General features: G+C 38.3%; 28 non-coding genes across 28 annotated transcripts; 18 read left to right on the top strand and 10 right to left on the bottom strand.

Annotated features, from left to right (window-relative positions):
• Positions 1-117: 117 nt before the first annotated feature.
• trnai-aau (transfer RNA isoleucine (anticodon AAU)) lies at positions 118-191 on the top strand. The gene has a single exon. It is a non-coding gene; the product is annotated as a tRNA-Ile (tRNA).
• A 422-nt stretch (positions 192-613) lies between these two features.
• On the top strand, positions 614-687 carry trnai-aau (transfer RNA isoleucine (anticodon AAU)). The gene has a single exon. It is a non-coding gene; the product is annotated as a tRNA-Ile (tRNA).
• Positions 688-1528: 841 nt separating this feature from the next.
• Positions 1529-1601, bottom strand: trnar-ucg (transfer RNA arginine (anticodon UCG)). The gene has a single exon. It is a non-coding gene; the product is annotated as a tRNA-Arg (tRNA).
• Positions 1602-2284: 683 nt separating this feature from the next.
• Positions 2285-2357, bottom strand: trnar-ucg (transfer RNA arginine (anticodon UCG)). Its single transcript has one exon. It is a non-coding gene; the product is annotated as a tRNA-Arg (tRNA).
• Positions 2358-2621: 264 nt separating this feature from the next.
• On the top strand, positions 2622-2695 carry trnai-aau (transfer RNA isoleucine (anticodon AAU)). Its single transcript has one exon. It is a non-coding gene; the product is annotated as a tRNA-Ile (tRNA).
• A 422-nt stretch (positions 2696-3117) lies between these two features.
• Positions 3118-3191, top strand: trnai-aau (transfer RNA isoleucine (anticodon AAU)). The gene has a single exon. It is a non-coding gene; the product is annotated as a tRNA-Ile (tRNA).
• An 842-nt stretch (positions 3192-4033) lies between these two features.
• Positions 4034-4106, bottom strand: trnar-ucg (transfer RNA arginine (anticodon UCG)). Its single transcript has one exon. It is a non-coding gene; the product is annotated as a tRNA-Arg (tRNA).
• Positions 4107-4369: 263 nt separating this feature from the next.
• trnai-aau (transfer RNA isoleucine (anticodon AAU)) lies at positions 4370-4443 on the top strand. Its single transcript has one exon. It is a non-coding gene; the product is annotated as a tRNA-Ile (tRNA).
• Positions 4444-5361: 918 nt separating this feature from the next.
• On the top strand, positions 5362-5435 carry trnai-aau (transfer RNA isoleucine (anticodon AAU)). Its single transcript has one exon. It is a non-coding gene; the product is annotated as a tRNA-Ile (tRNA).
• A 422-nt stretch (positions 5436-5857) lies between these two features.
• Positions 5858-5931, top strand: trnaf-aaa (transfer RNA phenylalanine (anticodon AAA)). The gene has a single exon. It is a non-coding gene; the product is annotated as a tRNA-Phe (tRNA).
• A 346-nt stretch (positions 5932-6277) lies between these two features.
• On the bottom strand, positions 6278-6350 carry trnar-ucg (transfer RNA arginine (anticodon UCG)). Its single transcript has one exon. It is a non-coding gene; the product is annotated as a tRNA-Arg (tRNA).
• Positions 6351-6613: 263 nt separating this feature from the next.
• On the top strand, positions 6614-6687 carry trnai-aau (transfer RNA isoleucine (anticodon AAU)). Its single transcript has one exon. It is a non-coding gene; the product is annotated as a tRNA-Ile (tRNA).
• A 422-nt stretch (positions 6688-7109) lies between these two features.
• trnai-aau (transfer RNA isoleucine (anticodon AAU)) lies at positions 7110-7183 on the top strand. The gene has a single exon. It is a non-coding gene; the product is annotated as a tRNA-Ile (tRNA).
• Positions 7184-8025: 842 nt separating this feature from the next.
• trnar-ucg (transfer RNA arginine (anticodon UCG)) lies at positions 8026-8098 on the bottom strand. Its single transcript has one exon. It is a non-coding gene; the product is annotated as a tRNA-Arg (tRNA).
• A 683-nt stretch (positions 8099-8781) lies between these two features.
• trnar-ucg (transfer RNA arginine (anticodon UCG)) lies at positions 8782-8854 on the bottom strand. The gene has a single exon. It is a non-coding gene; the product is annotated as a tRNA-Arg (tRNA).
• Positions 8855-9118: 264 nt separating this feature from the next.
• trnai-aau (transfer RNA isoleucine (anticodon AAU)) lies at positions 9119-9192 on the top strand. The gene has a single exon. It is a non-coding gene; the product is annotated as a tRNA-Ile (tRNA).
• A 422-nt stretch (positions 9193-9614) lies between these two features.
• On the top strand, positions 9615-9688 carry trnai-aau (transfer RNA isoleucine (anticodon AAU)). The gene has a single exon. It is a non-coding gene; the product is annotated as a tRNA-Ile (tRNA).
• An 842-nt stretch (positions 9689-10530) lies between these two features.
• On the bottom strand, positions 10531-10603 carry trnar-ucg (transfer RNA arginine (anticodon UCG)). Its single transcript has one exon. It is a non-coding gene; the product is annotated as a tRNA-Arg (tRNA).
• A 263-nt stretch (positions 10604-10866) lies between these two features.
• On the top strand, positions 10867-10940 carry trnai-aau (transfer RNA isoleucine (anticodon AAU)). Its single transcript has one exon. It is a non-coding gene; the product is annotated as a tRNA-Ile (tRNA).
• A 422-nt stretch (positions 10941-11362) lies between these two features.
• On the top strand, positions 11363-11436 carry trnai-aau (transfer RNA isoleucine (anticodon AAU)). Its single transcript has one exon. It is a non-coding gene; the product is annotated as a tRNA-Ile (tRNA).
• Positions 11437-12277: 841 nt separating this feature from the next.
• Positions 12278-12350, bottom strand: trnar-ucg (transfer RNA arginine (anticodon UCG)). Its single transcript has one exon. It is a non-coding gene; the product is annotated as a tRNA-Arg (tRNA).
• A 683-nt stretch (positions 12351-13033) lies between these two features.
• On the bottom strand, positions 13034-13106 carry trnar-ucg (transfer RNA arginine (anticodon UCG)). The gene has a single exon. It is a non-coding gene; the product is annotated as a tRNA-Arg (tRNA).
• Positions 13107-13370: 264 nt separating this feature from the next.
• trnai-aau (transfer RNA isoleucine (anticodon AAU)) lies at positions 13371-13444 on the top strand. The gene has a single exon. It is a non-coding gene; the product is annotated as a tRNA-Ile (tRNA).
• Positions 13445-13866: 422 nt separating this feature from the next.
• On the top strand, positions 13867-13940 carry trnai-aau (transfer RNA isoleucine (anticodon AAU)). Its single transcript has one exon. It is a non-coding gene; the product is annotated as a tRNA-Ile (tRNA).
• Positions 13941-14782: 842 nt separating this feature from the next.
• Positions 14783-14855, bottom strand: trnar-ucg (transfer RNA arginine (anticodon UCG)). Its single transcript has one exon. It is a non-coding gene; the product is annotated as a tRNA-Arg (tRNA).
• Positions 14856-15118: 263 nt separating this feature from the next.
• trnai-aau (transfer RNA isoleucine (anticodon AAU)) lies at positions 15119-15192 on the top strand. Its single transcript has one exon. It is a non-coding gene; the product is annotated as a tRNA-Ile (tRNA).
• A 918-nt stretch (positions 15193-16110) lies between these two features.
• trnai-aau (transfer RNA isoleucine (anticodon AAU)) lies at positions 16111-16184 on the top strand. Its single transcript has one exon. It is a non-coding gene; the product is annotated as a tRNA-Ile (tRNA).
• A 422-nt stretch (positions 16185-16606) lies between these two features.
• On the top strand, positions 16607-16680 carry trnaf-aaa (transfer RNA phenylalanine (anticodon AAA)). Its single transcript has one exon. It is a non-coding gene; the product is annotated as a tRNA-Phe (tRNA).
• Positions 16681-16905: the final 225 nt, after the last annotated feature.

Below are 16905 nucleotides of genomic sequence, written 5' to 3'. Positions count from 1 at the left end.
ATATCCAAAAAACGCATAATGACTCATTCACCTAATCGTACTGCACTTCTACTGTTGTTTTCCCTGTGCAAAATGATCACTGGAATAAAAAATGGAGTCTATCCTCACTCTATATGTGGCCGGTTAGCTCAGATGGTCAGAGCGTGGTGCTAATAACGCCAAGGTCATGGGTTCAAGCCCCATACTGGCCAGTTGTTTGTAACAGATGCAAAGCCATTTCACGAAAGCTTCTCTAAATAATGGATGTCAGGAAGATTGCTCACTTGGTGAAATATCCAGCATGGACTGAATTCTGAATGCACCTGTTTGGTGTTCTCTAACTATTATTGCCTGTGTCCTTTCCAAGTTGTGAACAATAACATGATAATTTAAAGCACAAGGGGTCTTGAACCCCTGAGATATGGAATAGAAAAGCAACTTAATACATTAAGATTTGTTTTTGTCTTAGTCAATTGTTGGAGTTTTTTTTTTCATTGTGTGTACACCACATCCAGCATTTCAGTTTTTACTTAAAGCTATATACTGTTGATATTTGTTACTGCACTTCCACTGTTGTTCACCCTGTGCAGATGAACACTGGAAAATAAATGGAGTTGATCCTCACTATATACGTGGCTGGTTAGCTCAGATGGTCAGAGCGTGGTGCTAATAACGCCAAGGTCATGGGTTCAAACCCCATACTGGCCATTTTTCTGTAACAGTGGCAATGCCATTTCACAAAGCTTCCCTGAATTATGGATGTCAGGAAGATTGCTCACTTGGTGAAATATCCAGCATGGACTGAATTATAAATGCACCTGTTTGGTGTTCTCTAACTATTATTGCCTGTGTCCTTTCCAAGTTGTGAACAATAACATGATAATTTAAAGCACAAGGGGTCTTGAACCCCTGAGATATGGAATAGAAAAGCAACTTAATACATTAAGATTTGTTTTTGTCTTAGTCAATTGTTGGAGTTTTTTTTTTCATTGTGTGTACACCACATCCAGCATTTCAGTTTTTACTTAAAGCTATATACTGTTGATATTTGTTACTGCACTTCCACTGTTGTTCACCCTGTGCAGATGAACACTGGAAAATAAATGGAGTTGATCCTCACTATATACGTGGCTGGATAGCTCAGATGGTCAGAGCGTGGTGCTAATAACGCCAAGGTCATGGGTTCAAGCCCCATACTGGCCAGTTGTTTGTAACAGATGCAAAGCCATTTCACGAAAGCTTCTCTAAATAATGGATGTCAGGAAGATTGCTCACTTGGTGAAATATCCAGCATGGACTGAATTCTAACTGCACCTGTTTCTTCAATAACTATTAGTGCCTGTATCCTCTCCAAGTTGTGAACAACAATAATATGATAGTTTAAAGCAAAAGGTGTCTTGAACCCCTGAGATATGGAATAGAAAAGCACATCATACAGTATGACTTGTTTTGGTGTGAAGGATTTGTCATTGTGTGTAGACCACATATAGCATTTCAGTTTTTTCTTAAGGCACTACACTTTAGATATTTTTGTAAATTGAGGGACTTTCAACCACGAAGGGACTCGAACCCTCAATCTTCTGATTCGAAGTCAGACGCCTTGTCCATTAGGCCACGTGGTCTTAGTTCTCTCATGTAAGGTTGAACTCATCGAGATCCAATCATTTATAAAAGCTTCTCTGAATTAAAATACTTGGCCGAAAGATTGTTCTATGAAATATCTTACTTTATTGAAGTTTTTTTTTTTAACAATGTGTATGTGTACTAAATATCCAAAAAACGCATAATGACTCATTCACCTAATCGTACTGCACTTCTACTGTTGTTTTCCCTGTGCAAAATGATCACTGGAATAAAAAATGGAGTCTATCCTCACTCTATAAATGGCCGGTTAGCTCAGATGGTCAGAGCGTAGTGCTAATAACGCCAAGGTCATTGGTTCAAACCCCATACTGGCCATTTTTCTGTAACAGTGGCAATGCCATTTCACAAAAGCTTCTCTGAATTATGGATGTCAGGAAGATTGCTCACTTGGTGAAATATCCAGCATGGACTGAATTTTAACTGCACCTGTTTCTTCACTAACTATTATTGCCTGTATCCTCTCCAAGTTGTGAACAACAATAATATGATAGTTTAAAGCAAAAGGTGTCTTGAACCCCTGAGATATGGAATAGAAAAGCACTTCATACAGTATGACTTGTTTTGGTGTGAAGGATTTGTCATTGTGTGTAGACCACATATAGCATTTCAGTTTTTTCTTAAGGCACTACACTTTAGATATTTTTGTAAATTGAGGGACTTTCAACCACGAAGGGACTCGAACCCTCAATCTTCTGATTCGAAGTCAGACGCCTTGTCCATTAGGCCACGTGGTCTTAGTTCTCTCATGTAAGGTTGAACTCATCGAGATCCAATCATTTATAAAAGCTTCTCTGAATTAAAATACTTGGCCGAAAGATTGTTCTATGAAATATCTTACTTTATTGAAGTTTTTTTTTTTTAACCATGTGTATGTGTACTAAATATCCAAAAAACGCATAGTGACTCATTCACCTAATCGTACTGCACTTCTACTGTTGTTTTCACTGTGCAAAATGATCACTGGAATAAAAAATGGAGTCTATCCTCACTCTATAAATGGCCGGTTAGCTCAGATGGTCAGAGCGTGGTGCTAATAACGCCAAGGTCATGGGTTCAAACCCCATACTGGCCAATTTTCTGTAACAGTGGCAATGCCATTTCACGAAAGCTTCTCTAAATAATGGATGTCAGGAAGATTGCTCACTTGGTGAAATATCCAGCATGGACTGAATTCTGAATGCACCTGTTTGGTGTTCTCTAACTATTATTGCCTGTGTCCTTTCCAAGTTGTGAACAATAACATGATAATTTAAAGCACAAGGGGTCTTGAACCCCTGAGATATGGAATAGAAAAGCAACTTAATACATTAAGATTTGTTTTTGTCTTAGTCAATTGTTGGAGTTTTTTTTTTCATTGTGTGTACACCACATCCAGCATTTCAGTTTTTACTTAAAGCTATATACTGTTGATATTTGTTACTGCACTTCCACTGTTGTTCACCCTGTGCAGATGAACACTGGAAAATAAATGGAGTTGATCCTCACTATATCCTTGGCTGGTTAGCTCAGATGGTCAGAGCGTGGTGCTAATAACGCCAAGGTCATGGGTTCAAACCCCATACTGGCCAGTTGTTTGTAACAGATGCAAAGACATTTCACGAAAGCTTCTCTAAATAATGGATGTCAGGAAGATTGCTCACTTGGTGAAATATCCAGCATGGACTGAATTCTGAATGCACCTGTTTGGTGTTCTCTAACTATTATTGCCTGTGTCCTTTCCAAGTTGTGAACAATAACATGATAATTTAAAGCACAAGGGGTCTTGAACCCCTGAGATATGGAATAGAAAAGCAACTTAATAGATTAAGATTTGTTTTTGTCTTAGTCAGTTGTTGGAGTTTTTTTTTTCATTGTGTGTACACCACATCCAGCATTTCAGTTTTTACTTAAAGCTATATACTGTTGATATTTGTTACTGCACTTCCACTGTTGTTCACCCTGTGCAGATGAACACTGGAAAATAAATGGAGTTGATCCTCACTATATACGTGGCCGGTTAGCTCAGATGGTCAGAGCGTGGTGCTAATAAAGCCAAGGTCATGGGTTCAAGCCCCATACTGGCCAGTTGTTTGTAACAGATGCAAAGCCATTTCACGAAAGCTTCTCTAAATAATGGATGTCAGGAAGATTGCTCACTTGGTGAAATATCCAGCATGGACTGAATTCTAACTGCACCTGTTTCTTCACTAACTATTATTGCCTGTATCCTCTCCAAGTTGTGAACAACAATAATATGATAGTTTAAAGCAAAAGGTGTCTTGAACCCCTGAGATATGGAATAGAAAAGCACTTCATACAGTATGACTTGTTTTGGTGTGAAGGATTTGTCATTGTGTGTAGACCACATATAGCATTTCAGTTTTTTCTTAAGGCACTACACTTTAGATATTTTTGTAAATTGAGGGACTTTCAACCACGAAGGGACTCGAACCCTCAATCTTCTGATTCGAAGTCAGACGCCTTCTCCATTAGGCCACGTGGTCTTAGTTCTCTCATGTAAGGTTGAACTCATCGAGATCCAATCATTTATAAAAGCTTCTCTGAATTAAAATACTTGGCCGAAAGATTGTTCTATGAAATATCTTACTTTATTGAAGTTTTTTTTTTTAACAATGTGTATGTGTACTAAATATCCAAAAAATGCATAATGACTCATTCACCTAATCGTACTGCACTTCTACTGTTGTTTTCCCTGTGCAAAATGATCACTGGAATAAAAAATGGAGTCTATCCTCACTCTATAAATGGCCGGTTAGCTCAGATGGTCAGAGCGTGGTGCTAATAACGCCAAGGTCATGGGTTCAAACCCCATACTGGCCAGTTGTTTGTAACAGATGCAAAGACATTTCACGAAAGCTTCTCTAAATAATGGATGTCAGGAAGATTGCTCACTTGGTGAAATATCCAGCATGGACTGAATTCTGAATGCACCTGTTTGGTGTTCTCTAACTATTATTGCCTGTGTCCTTTCCAAGTTGTGAACAATAACATGATAATTTAAAGCACAAGGGGTCTTGAACCCCTGAGATATGGAATAGAAAAGCAACTTAATACATTAAGATTTGTTTTTGTCTTAGTCAATTGTTGGAGTTTTTTTTTTCATTGTGTGTACACCACATCCAGCATTTCAGTTTTTACTTAAAGCTATATACTGTTGATATTTGTTACTGCACTTCCACTGTTGTTCACCCTGTGCAGATGAACACTGGAAAATAAATGGAGTTGATCCTCACTATATCCTTGGCTGGTTAGCTCAGATGGTCAGAGCGTGGTGCTAATTACGCCAAGGTCATGGGTTCAAACCCCATACTGGCCAGTTGTTTGTAACAGATGCAAAGCCATTTCACGAAAGCTTCTCTAAATAATGGATGTCAGGAAGATTGCTCACTTGGTGAAATATCCAGCATGGACTGAATTCTGAATGCACCTGTTTGGTGTTCTCTAACTATTATTGCCTGTGTCCTTTCCAAGTTGTGAACAATAACATGATAATTTAAAGCACAAGGGGTCTTGAACCCCTGAGATATGGAATAGAAAAGCAACTTAATACATTAAGATTTGTTTTTGTCTTAGTCAATTGTTGGAGTTTTTTTTTTCATTGTGTGTACACCACATCCAGCATTTCAGTTTTTACTTAAAGCTATATACTGTTGATATTTGTTACTGCACTTCCACTGTTGTTCACCCTGTGCAGATGAACACTGGAAAATAAATGGAGTTGATCCTCACTATATCCTTGGCTGGTTAGCTCAGATGGTCAGAGCGTGGTGCTAATAACGCCAAGGTCATGGGTTCAAACCCCATACTGGCCAGTTGTTTGTAACAGATGCAAAGCCATTTCACGAAAGCTTCTCTAAATAATGGATGTCAGGAAGATTGCTCACTTGGTGAAATATCCAGCATGGACTGAATTCTGAATGCACCTGTTTGGTGTTCTCTAACTATTATTGCCTGTGTCCTTTCCAAGTTGTGAACAATAACATGATAATTTAAAGCACAAGGGGTCTTGAACCCCTGAGATATGGAATAGAAAAGCAACTTAATAGATTAAGATTTGTTTTTGTCTTAGTCAGTTGTTGGAGTTTTTTTTTTCATTGTGTGTACACCACATCCAGCATTTCAGTTTTTACTTAAAGCTATATACTGTTGATATTTGTTACTGCACTTCCACTGTTGTTCACCCTGTGCAGATGAACACTGGAAAATAAATGGAGTTGATCCTCACTATATACGTGGCCGGTTAGCTCAGATGGTCAGAGCGTGGTGCTAAAAAAGCCAAGGTCATGGGTTCAAGCCCCATACTGGCCAGTTGTTTGTAACAGATGCAAAGCCATTTCACGAAAGCTTCTCTAAATAATGGATGTCAGGAAGATTGCTCACTTGGTGAAATATCCAGCATGGACTGAATTCTAACTGCACCTGTTTCTTCACTAACTATTATTGCCTGTATCCTCTCCAAGTTGTGAACAACAATAATATGATAGTTTAAAGCAAAAGTTGTCTTGAACCCCTGAGATATGGAATAGAAAAGCACTTCATACAGTATGACTTGTTTTGGTGTGAAGGATTTGTCATTGTGTGTAGACCACATATAGCATTTCAGTTTTTTCTTAAGGCACTACACTTTAGATATTTTTGTAAATTGAGGGACTTTCAACCACGAAGGGACTCGAACCCTCAATCTTCTGATTCGAAGTCAGACGCCTTGTCCATTAGGCCACGTGGTCTTAGTTCTCTCATGTAAGGTTGAACTCATCGAGATCCAATCATTTATAAAAGCTTCTCTGAATTAAAATACTTGGCCGAAAGATTGTTCTATGAAATATCTTACTTTATTGAAGTTTTTTTTTTTAACAATGTGTATGTGTACTAAATATCCAAAAAATGCATAATGACTCATTCACCTAATCGTACTGCACTTCTACTGTTGTTTTCCCTGTGCAAAATGATCACTGGAATAAAAAATGGAGTCTATCCTCACTCTATAAATGGCCGGTTAGCTCAGATGGTCAGAGCGTGGTGCTAATAACGCCAAGGTCATGGGTTCAAACCCCATACTGGCCAGTTGTTTGTAACAGATGCAAAGACATTTCACGAAAGCTTCTCTAAATAATGGATGTCAGGAAGATTGCTCACTTGGTGAAATATCCAGCATGGACTGAATTCTGAATGCACCTGTTTGGTGTTCTCTAACTATTATTGCCTGTGTCCTTTCCAAGTTGTGAACAATAACATGATAATTTAAAGCACAAGGGGTCTTGAACCCCTGAGATATGGAATAGAAAAGCAACTTAATACATTAAGATTTGTTTTTGTCTTAGTCAATTGTTGGAGTTTTTTTTTTCATTGTGTGTACACCACATCCAGCATTTCAGTTTTTACTTAAAGCTATATACTGTTGATATTTGTTAGTGCACTTCCACTGTTGTTCACCCTGTGCAGATGAACACTGGAAAATAAATGGAGTTGATCCTCACTATATCCTTGGCTGGTTAGCTCAGATGGTCAGAGCGTGGTGCTAATAACGCCAAGGTCATGGGTTCAAACCCCATACTGGCCAGTTGTTTGTAACAGATGCAAAGCCATTTCACGAAAGCTTCTCTAAATAATGGATGTCAGGAAGATTGCTCACTTGGTGAAATATCCAGCATGGACTGAATTCTGAATGCACCTGTTTGGTGTTCTCTAACTATTATTGCCTGTGTCCTTTCCAAGTTGTGAACAATAACATGATAATTTAAAGCACAAGGGGTCTTGAACCCCTGAGATATGGAATAGAAAAGCAACTTAATACATTAAGATTTGTTTTTGTCTTAGTCAATTGTTGGAGTTTTTTTTTTCATTGTGTGTACACCACATCCAGCATTTCAGTTTTTACTTAAAGCTATATACTGTTGATATTTGTTACTGCACTTCCACTGTTGTTCACCCTGTGCAGATGAACACTGGAAAATAAATGGAGTTGATCCTCACTATATACGTGGCCGGTTAGCTCAGATGGTCAGAGCGTGGTGCTAATAAAGCCAAGGTCATGGGTTCAAGCCCCATACTGGCCAGTTGTTTGTAACAGATGCAAAGCCATTTCACGAAAGCTTCTCTAAATAATGGATGTCAGGAAGATTGCTCACTTGGTGAAATATCCAGCATGGACTGAATTCTAACTGCACCTGTTTCTTCACTAACTATTATTGCCTGTATCCTCTCCAAGTTGTGAACAACAATAATATGATAGTTTAAAGCAAAAGTTGTCTTGAACCCCTGAGATATGGAATAGAAAAGCACTTCATACAGTATGACTTGTTTTGGTGTGAAGGATTTGTCATTGTGTGTAGACCACATATATTATTTCAGTTTTTTCTTAAGGCACTACACTTTAGATATTTTTGTAAATTGAGGGACTTTCAACCACGAAGGGACTCGAACCCTCAATCTTCTGATTCGAAGTCAGACGCCTTGTCCATTAGGCCACGTGGTCTTAGTTCTCTCATGTAAGGTTGAACTCATCGAGATCCAATCATTTATAAAAGCTTCTCTGAATTAAAATACTTGGCCGAAAGATTGTTCTATGAAATATCTTACTTTATTGAAGTTTTTTTTTTTAACAATGTGTATGTGTACTAAATATCCAAAAAACGCATAATGACTCATTCACTTAATCGTACTGCACTTCTACTGTTGTTTTCCCTGTGCAAAATGATCACTGGAATAAAAAATGGAGTCTATCCTCACTCTATATGTGGCCGGTTAGCTCAGATGGTCAGAGCGTAGTGCTAATAACGCCAAGGTCATTGGTTCAAACCCCATACTGGCCATTTTTCTGTAACAGTGGCAATGCCATTTCACAAAAGCTTCTCTGAATTATGGATGTCAGGAAGATTGCTCACTTGGTGAAATATCCAGCATGGACTGAATTTTAACTGCACCTGTTTCTTCACTAACTATTATTGCCTGTATCCTCTCCAAGTTGTGAACAACAATAATATGATAGTTTAAAGCAAAAGGTGTCTTGAACCCCTGAGATATGGAATAGAAAAGCACTTCATACAGTATGACTTGTTTTGGTGTGAAGGATTTGTCATTGTGTGTAGACCACATATAGCATTTCAGTTTTTTCTTAAGGCACTACACTTTAGATATTTTTGTAAATTGAGGGACTTTCAACCACGAAGGGACTCGAACCCTCGATCTTCTGATTCGAAGTCAGACGCCTTGTCCATTAGGCCACGTGGTCTTAGTTCTCTCATGTAAGGTTGAACTCATCGAGATCCAATCATTTATAAAAGCTTCTCTGAATTAAAATACTTGGCCGAAAGATTGTTCTATGAAATATCTTACTTTATTGAAGTTTTTTTTTTTTAACCATGTGTATGTGTACTAAATATCCAAAAAACGCATAGTGACTCATTCACCTAATCGTACTGCACTTCTACTGTTGTTTTCACTGTGCAAAATGATCACTGGAATAAAAAATGGAGTCTATCCTCACTCTATAAATGGCCGGTTAGCTCAGATGGTCAGAGCGTGGTGCTAATAACGCCAAGGTCATGGGTTCAAACCCCATACTGGCCAATTTTCTGTAACAGTGGCAATGCCATTTCACGAAAGCTTCTCTAAATAATGGATGTCAGGAAGATTGCTCACTTGGTGAAATATCCAGCATGGACTGAATTCTGAATGCACCTGTTTGGTGTTCTCTAACTATTATTGCCTGTGTCCTTTCCAAGTTGTGAACAATAACATGATAATTTAAAGCACAAGGGGTCTTGAACCCCTGAGATATGGAATAGAAAAGCAACTTAATACATTAAGATTTGTTTTTGTCTTAGTCAATTGTTGGAGTTTTTTTTTTCATTGTGTGTACACCACATCCAGCATTTCAGTTTTTACTTAAAGCTATATACTGTTGATATTTGTTACTGCACTTCCACTGTTGTTCACCCTGTGCAGATGAACACTGGAAAATAAATGGAGTTGATCCTCACTATATCCTTGGCTGGTTAGCTCAGATGGTCAGAGCGTGGTGCTAATAACGCCAAGGTCATGGGTTCAAACCCCATACTGGCCAGTTGTTTGTAACAGATGCAAAGCCATTTCACGAAAGCTTCTCTAAATAATGGATGTCAGGAAGATTGCTCACTTGGTGAAATATCCAGCATGGACTGAATTCTGAATGCACCTGTTTGGTGTTCTCTAACTATTATTGCCTGTGTCCTTTCCAAGTTGTGAACAATAACATGATAATTTAAAGCACAAGGGGTCTTGAACCCCTGAGATATGGAATAGAAAAGCAACTTAATACATTAAGATTTGTTTTTGTCTTAGTCAGTTGTTGGAGTTTTTTTTTTCATTGTGTGTACACCACATCCAGCATTTCAGTTTTTACTTAAAGCTATATACTGTTGATATTTGTTACTGCACTTCCACTGTTGTTCACCCTGTGCAGATGAACACTGGAAAATAAATGGAGTTGATCCTCACTATATACGTGGCCGGTTAGCTCAGATGGTCAGAGCGTGGTGCTAATAAAGCCAAGGTCATGGGTTCAAGCCCCATACTGGCCAGTTGTTTGTAACAGATGCAAAGCCATTTCACAAAAGCTTCTCTAAATAATGGATGTCAGGAAGATTGCTCACTTGGTGAAATATCCAGCATGGACTGAATTCTAACTGCACCTGTTTCTTCACTAACTATTATTGCCTGTATCCTCTCCAAGTTGTGAACAACAATAATATGATAGTTTAAAGCAAAAGTTGTCTTGAACCCCTGAGATATGGAATAGAAAAGCACTTCATACAGTATGACTTGTTTTGGTGTGAAGGATTTGTCATTGTGTGTAGACCACATATAGCATTTCAGTTTTTTCTTAAGTCACTACACTTTAGATATTTTTGTAAATTGAGGGACTTTCAACCATGAAGGGACTCGAACCCTCAATCTTCTGATTCGAAGTCAGACGCCTTGTCCATTAGGCCACGTGGTCTTAGTTCTCTCATGTAAGGTTGAACTCATCGAGATCCAATCATTTATAAAAGCTTCTCTGAATTAAAATACTTGGCCGAAAGATTGTTCTATGAAATATCTTACTTTATTGAAGTTTTTTTTTTTAACAATGTGTATGTGTACTAAATATCCAAAAAACGCATAATGACTCATTCACCTAATCGTACTGCACTTCTACTGTTGTTTTCCCTGTGCAAAATGATCACTGGAATAAAAAATGGAGTCTATCCTCACTCTATATGTGGCCGGTTAGCTCAGATGGTCAGAGCGTGGTGCTAATAACGCCAAGGTCATGGGTTCAAGCCCCATACTGGCCAGTTGTTTGTAACAGATGCAAAGCCATTTCACGAAAGCTTCTCTAAATAATGGATGTCAGGAAGATTGCTCACTTGGTGAAATATCCAGCATGGACTGAATTCTGAATGCACCTGTTTGGTGTTCTCTAACTATTATTGCCTGTGTCCTTTCCAAGTTGTGAACAATAACATGATAATTTAAAGCACAAGGGGTCTTGAACCCCTGAGATATGGAATAGAAAAGCAACTTAATACATTAAGATTTGTTTTTGTCTTAGTCAATTGTTGGAGTTTTTTTTTTCATTGTGTGTACACCACATCCAGCATTTCAGTTTTTACTTAAAGCTATATACTGTTGATATTTGTTACTGCACTTCCACTGTTGTTCACCCTGTGCAGATGAACACTGGAAAATAAATGGAGTTGATCCTCACTATATACGTGGCTGGTTAGCTCAGATGGTCAGAGCGTGGTGCTAATAACGCCAAGGTCATGGGTTCAAACCCCATACTGGCCATTTTTCTGTAACAGTGGCAATGCCATTTCACAAAGCTTCCCTGAATTATGGATGTCAGGAAGATTGCTCACTTGGTGAAATATCCAGCATGGACTGAATTATAAATGCACCTGTTTGGTGTTCTCTAACTATTATTGCCTGTGTCCTTTCCAAGTTGTGAACAATAACATGATAATTTAAAGCACAAGGGGTCTTGAACCCCTGAGATATGGAATAGAAAAGCAACTTAATACATTAAGATTTGTTTTTGTCTTAGTCAATTGTTGGAGTTTTTTTTTTCATTGTGTGTACACCACATCCAGCATTTCAGTTTTTACTTAAAGCTATATACTGTTGATATTTGTTACTGCACTTCCACTGTTGTTCACCCTGTGCAGATGAACACTGGAAAATAAATGGAGTTGATCCTCACTATATACGTGGCTGGATAGCTCAGATGGTCAGAGCGTGGTGCTAATAACGCCAAGGTCATGGGTTCAAGCCCCATACTGGCCAGTTGTTTGTAACAGATGCAAAGCCATTTCACGAAAGCTTCTCTAAATAATGGATGTCAGGAAGATTGCTCACTTGGTGAAATATCCAGCATGGACTGAATTCTAACTGCACCTGTTTCTTCAATAACTATTAGTGCCTGTATCCTCTCCAAGTTGTGAACAACAATAATATGATAGTTTAAAGCAAAAGGTGTCTTGAACCCCTGAGATATGGAATAGAAAAGCACATCATACAGTATGACTTGTTTTGGTGTGAAGGATTTGTCATTGTGTGTAGACCACATATAGCATTTCAGTTTTTTCTTAAGGCACTACACTTTAGATATTTTTGTAAATTGAGGGACTTTCAACCACGAAGGGACTCGAACCCTCAATCTTCTGATTCGAAGTCAGACGCCTTGTCCATTAGGCCACGTGGTCTTAGTTCTCTCATGTAAGGTTGAACTCATCGAGATCCAATCATTTATAAAAGCTTCTCTGAATTAAAATACTTGGCCGAAAGATTGTTCTATGAAATATCTTACTTTATTGAAGTTTTTTTTTTTAACAATGTGTATGTGTACTAAATATCCAAAAAACGCATAATGACTCATTCACCTAATCGTACTGCACTTCTACTGTTGTTTTCCCTGTGCAAAATGATCACTGGAATAAAAAATGGAGTCTATCCTCACTCTATAAATGGCCGGTTAGCTCAGATGGTCAGAGCGTAGTGCTAATAACGCCAAGGTCATTGGTTCAAACCCCATACTGGCCATTTTTCTGTAACAGTGGCAATGCCATTTCACAAAAGCTTCTCTGAATTATGGATGTCAGGAAGATTGCTCACTTGGTGAAATATCCAGCATGGACTGAATTTTAACTGCACCTGTTTCTTCACTAACTATTATTGCCTGTATCCTCTCCAAGTTGTGAACAACAATAATATGATAGTTTAAAGCAAAAGGTGTCTTGAACCCCTGAGATATGGAATAGAAAAGCACTTCATACAGTATGACTTGTTTTGGTGTGAAGGATTTGTCATTGTGTGTAGACCACATATAGCATTTCAGTTTTTTCTTAAGGCACTACACTTTAGATATTTTTGTAAATTGAGGGACTTTCAACCACGAAGGGACTCGAACCCTCAATCTTCTGATTCGAAGTCAGACGCCTTGTCCATTAGGCCACGTGGTCTTAGTTCTCTCATGTAAGGTTGAACTCATCGAGATCCAATCATTTATAAAAGCTTCTCTGAATTAAAATACTTGGCCGAAAGATTGTTCTATGAAATATCTTACTTTATTGAAGTTTTTTTTTTTTAACCATGTGTATGTGTACTAAATATCCAAAAAACGCATAGTGACTCATTCACCTAATCGTACTGCACTTCTACTGTTGTTTTCACTGTGCAAAATGATCACTGGAATAAAAAATGGAGTCTATCCTCACTCTATAAATGGCCGGTTAGCTCAGATGGTCAGAGCGTGGTGCTAATAACGCCAAGGTCATGGGTTCAAACCCCATACTGGCCAATTTTCTGTAACAGTGGCAATGCCATTTCACGAAAGCTTCTCTAAATAATGGATGTCAGGAAGATTGCTCACTTGGTGAAATATCCAGCATGGACTGAATTCTGAATGCACCTGTTTGGTGTTCTCTAACTATTATTGCCTGTGTCCTTTCCAAGTTGTGAACAATAACATGATAATTTAAAGCACAAGGGGTCTTGAACCCCTGAGATATGGAATAGAAAAGCAACTTAATACATTAAGATTTGTTTTTGTCTTAGTCAATTGTTGGAGTTTTTTTTTTCATTGTGTGTACACCACATCCAGCATTTCAGTTTTTACTTAAAGCTATATACTGTTGATATTTGTTACTGCACTTCCACTGTTGTTCACCCTGTGCAGATGAACACTGGAAAATAAATGGAGTTGATCCTCACTATATCCTTGGCTGGTTAGCTCAGATGGTCAGAGCGTGGTGCTAATAACGCCAAGGTCATGGGTTCAAACCCCATACTGGCCAGTTGTTTGTAACAGATGCAAAGACATTTCACGAAAGCTTCTCTAAATAATGGATGTCAGGAAGATTGCTCACTTGGTGAAATATCCAGCATGGACTGAATTCTGAATGCACCTGTTTGGTGTTCTCTAACTATTATTGCCTGTGTCCTTTCCAAGTTGTGAACAATAACATGATAATTTAAAGCACAAGGGGTCTTGAACCCCTGAGATATGGAATAGAAAAGCAACTTAATAGATTAAGATTTGTTTTTGTCTTAGTCAGTTGTTGGAGTTTTTTTTTTCATTGTGTGTACACCACATCCAGCATTTCAGTTTTTACTTAAAGCTATATACTGTTGATATTTGTTACTGCACTTCCACTGTTGTTCACCCTGTGCAGATGAACACTGGAAAATAAATGGAGTTGATCCTCACTATATACGTGGCCGGTTAGCTCAGATGGTCAGAGCGTGGTGCTAATAAAGCCAAGGTCATGGGTTCAAGCCCCATACTGGCCAGTTGTTTGTAACAGATGCAAAGCCATTTCACGAAAGCTTCTCTAAATAATGGATGTCAGGAAGATTGCTCACTTGGTGAAATATCCAGCATGGACTGAATTCTAACTGCACCTGTTTCTTCACTAACTATTATTGCCTGTATCCTCTCCAAGTTGTGAACAACAATAATATGATAGTTTAAAGCAAAAGGTGTCTTGAACCCCTGAGATATGGAATAGAAAAGCACTTCATACAGTATGACTTGTTTTGGTGTGAAGGATTTGTCATTGTGTGTAGACCACATATAGCATTTCAGTTTTTTCTTAAGGCACTACACTTTAGATATTTTTGTAAATTGAGGGACTTTCAACCACGAAGGGACTCGAACCCTCAATCTTCTGATTCGAAGTCAGACGCCTTCTCCATTAGGCCACGTGGTCTTAGTTCTCTCATGTAAGGTTGAACTCATCGAGATCCAATCATTTATAAAAGCTTCTCTGAATTAAAATACTTGGCCGAAAGATTGTTCTATGAAATATCTTACTTTATTGAAGTTTTTTTTTTTAACAATGTGTATGTGTACTAAATATCCAAAAAATGCATAATGACTCATTCACCTAATCGTACTGCACTTCTACTGTTGTTTTCCCTGTGCAAAATGATCACTGGAATAAAAAATGGAGTCTATCCTCACTCTATAAATGGCCGGTTAGCTCAGATGGTCAGAGCGTGGTGCTAATAACGCCAAGGTCATGGGTTCAAACCCCATACTGGCCAGTTGTTTGTAACAGATGCAAAGACATTTCACGAAAGCTTCTCTAAATAATGGATGTCAGGAAGATTGCTCACTTGGTGAAATATCCAGCATGGACTGAATTCTGAATGCACCTGTTTGGTGTTCTCTAACTATTATTGCCTGTGTCCTTTCCAAGTTGTGAACAATAACATGATAATTTAAAGCACAAGGGGTCTTGAACCCCTGAGATATGGAATAGAAAAGCAACTTAATACATTAAGATTTGTTTTTGTCTTAGTCAATTGTTGGAGTTTTTTTTTTCATTGTGTGTACACCACATCCAGCATTTCAGTTTTTACTTAAAGCTATATACTGTTGATATTTGTTACTGCACTTCCACTGTTGTTCACCCTGTGCAGATGAACACTGGAAAATAAATGGAGTTGATCCTCACTATATCCTTGGCTGGTTAGCTCAGATGGTCAGAGCGTGGTGCTAATTACGCCAAGGTCATGGGTTCAAACCCCATACTGGCCAGTTGTTTGTAACAGATGCAAAGCCATTTCACGAAAGCTTCTCTAAATAATGGATGTCAGGAAGATTGCTCACTTGGTGAAATATCCAGCATGGACTGAATTCTGAATGCACCTGTTTGGTGTTCTCTAACTATTATTGCCTGTGTCCTTTCCAAGTTGTGAACAATAACATGATAATTTAAAGCACAAGGGGTCTTGAACCCCTGAGATATGGAATAGAAAAGCAACTTAATACATTAAGATTTGTTTTTGTCTTAGTCAATTGTTGGAGTTTTTTTTTTCATTGTGTGTACACCACATCCAGCATTTCAGTTTTTACTTAAAGCTATATACTGTTGATATTTGTTACTGCACTTCCACTGTTGTTCACCCTGTGCAGATGAACACTGGAAAATAAATGGAGTTGATCCTCACTATATCCTTGGCTGGTTAGCTCAGATGGTCAGAGCGTGGTGCTAATAACGCCAAGGTCATGGGTTCAAACCCCATACTGGCCAGTTGTTTGTAACAGATGCAAAGCCATTTCACGAAAGCTTCTCTAAATAATGGATGTCAGGAAGATTGCTCACTTGGTGAAATATCCAGCATGGACTGAATTCTGAATGCACCTGTTTGGTGTTCTCTAACTATTATTGCCTGTGTCCTTTCCAAGTTGTGAACAATAACATGATAATTTAAAGCACAAGGGGTCTTGAACCCCTGAGATATGGAATAGAAAAGCAACTTAATAGATTAAGATTTGTTTTTGTCTTAGTCAGTTGTTGGAGTTTTTTTTTTCATTGTGTGTACACCACATCCAGCATTTCAGTTTTTACTTAAAGCTATATACTGTTGATATTTGTTACTGCACTTCCACTGTTGTTCACCCTGTGCAGATGAACACTGGAAAATAAATGGAGTTGATCCTCACTATATACGTGGCCGGTTAGCTCAGATGGTCAGAGCGTGGTGCTAAAAAAGCCAAGGTCATGGGTTCAAGCCCCATACTGGCCAGTTGTTTGTAACAGATGCAAAGCCATTTCACGAAAGCTTCTCTAAATAATGGATGTCAGGAAGATTGCTCACTTGGTGAAATATCCAGCATGGACTGAATTCTAACTGCACCTGTTTCTTCACTAACTATTATTGCCTGTATCCTCTCCAAGTTGTGAACAACAATAATATGATAGTTTAAAGCAAAAGTTGTCTTGAACCCCTGAGATATGGAATAGAAAAGCA

Source organism: Pleuronectes platessa, chromosome 4, assembly GCF_947347685.1.
Source record: "Pleuronectes platessa chromosome 4, fPlePla1.1, whole genome shotgun sequence".
Lineage (NCBI taxonomy): Eukaryota > Metazoa > Chordata > Actinopteri > Pleuronectiformes > Pleuronectidae > Pleuronectes > Pleuronectes platessa.
This window is presented reverse-complemented; position numbering and strand designations above follow the sequence as displayed.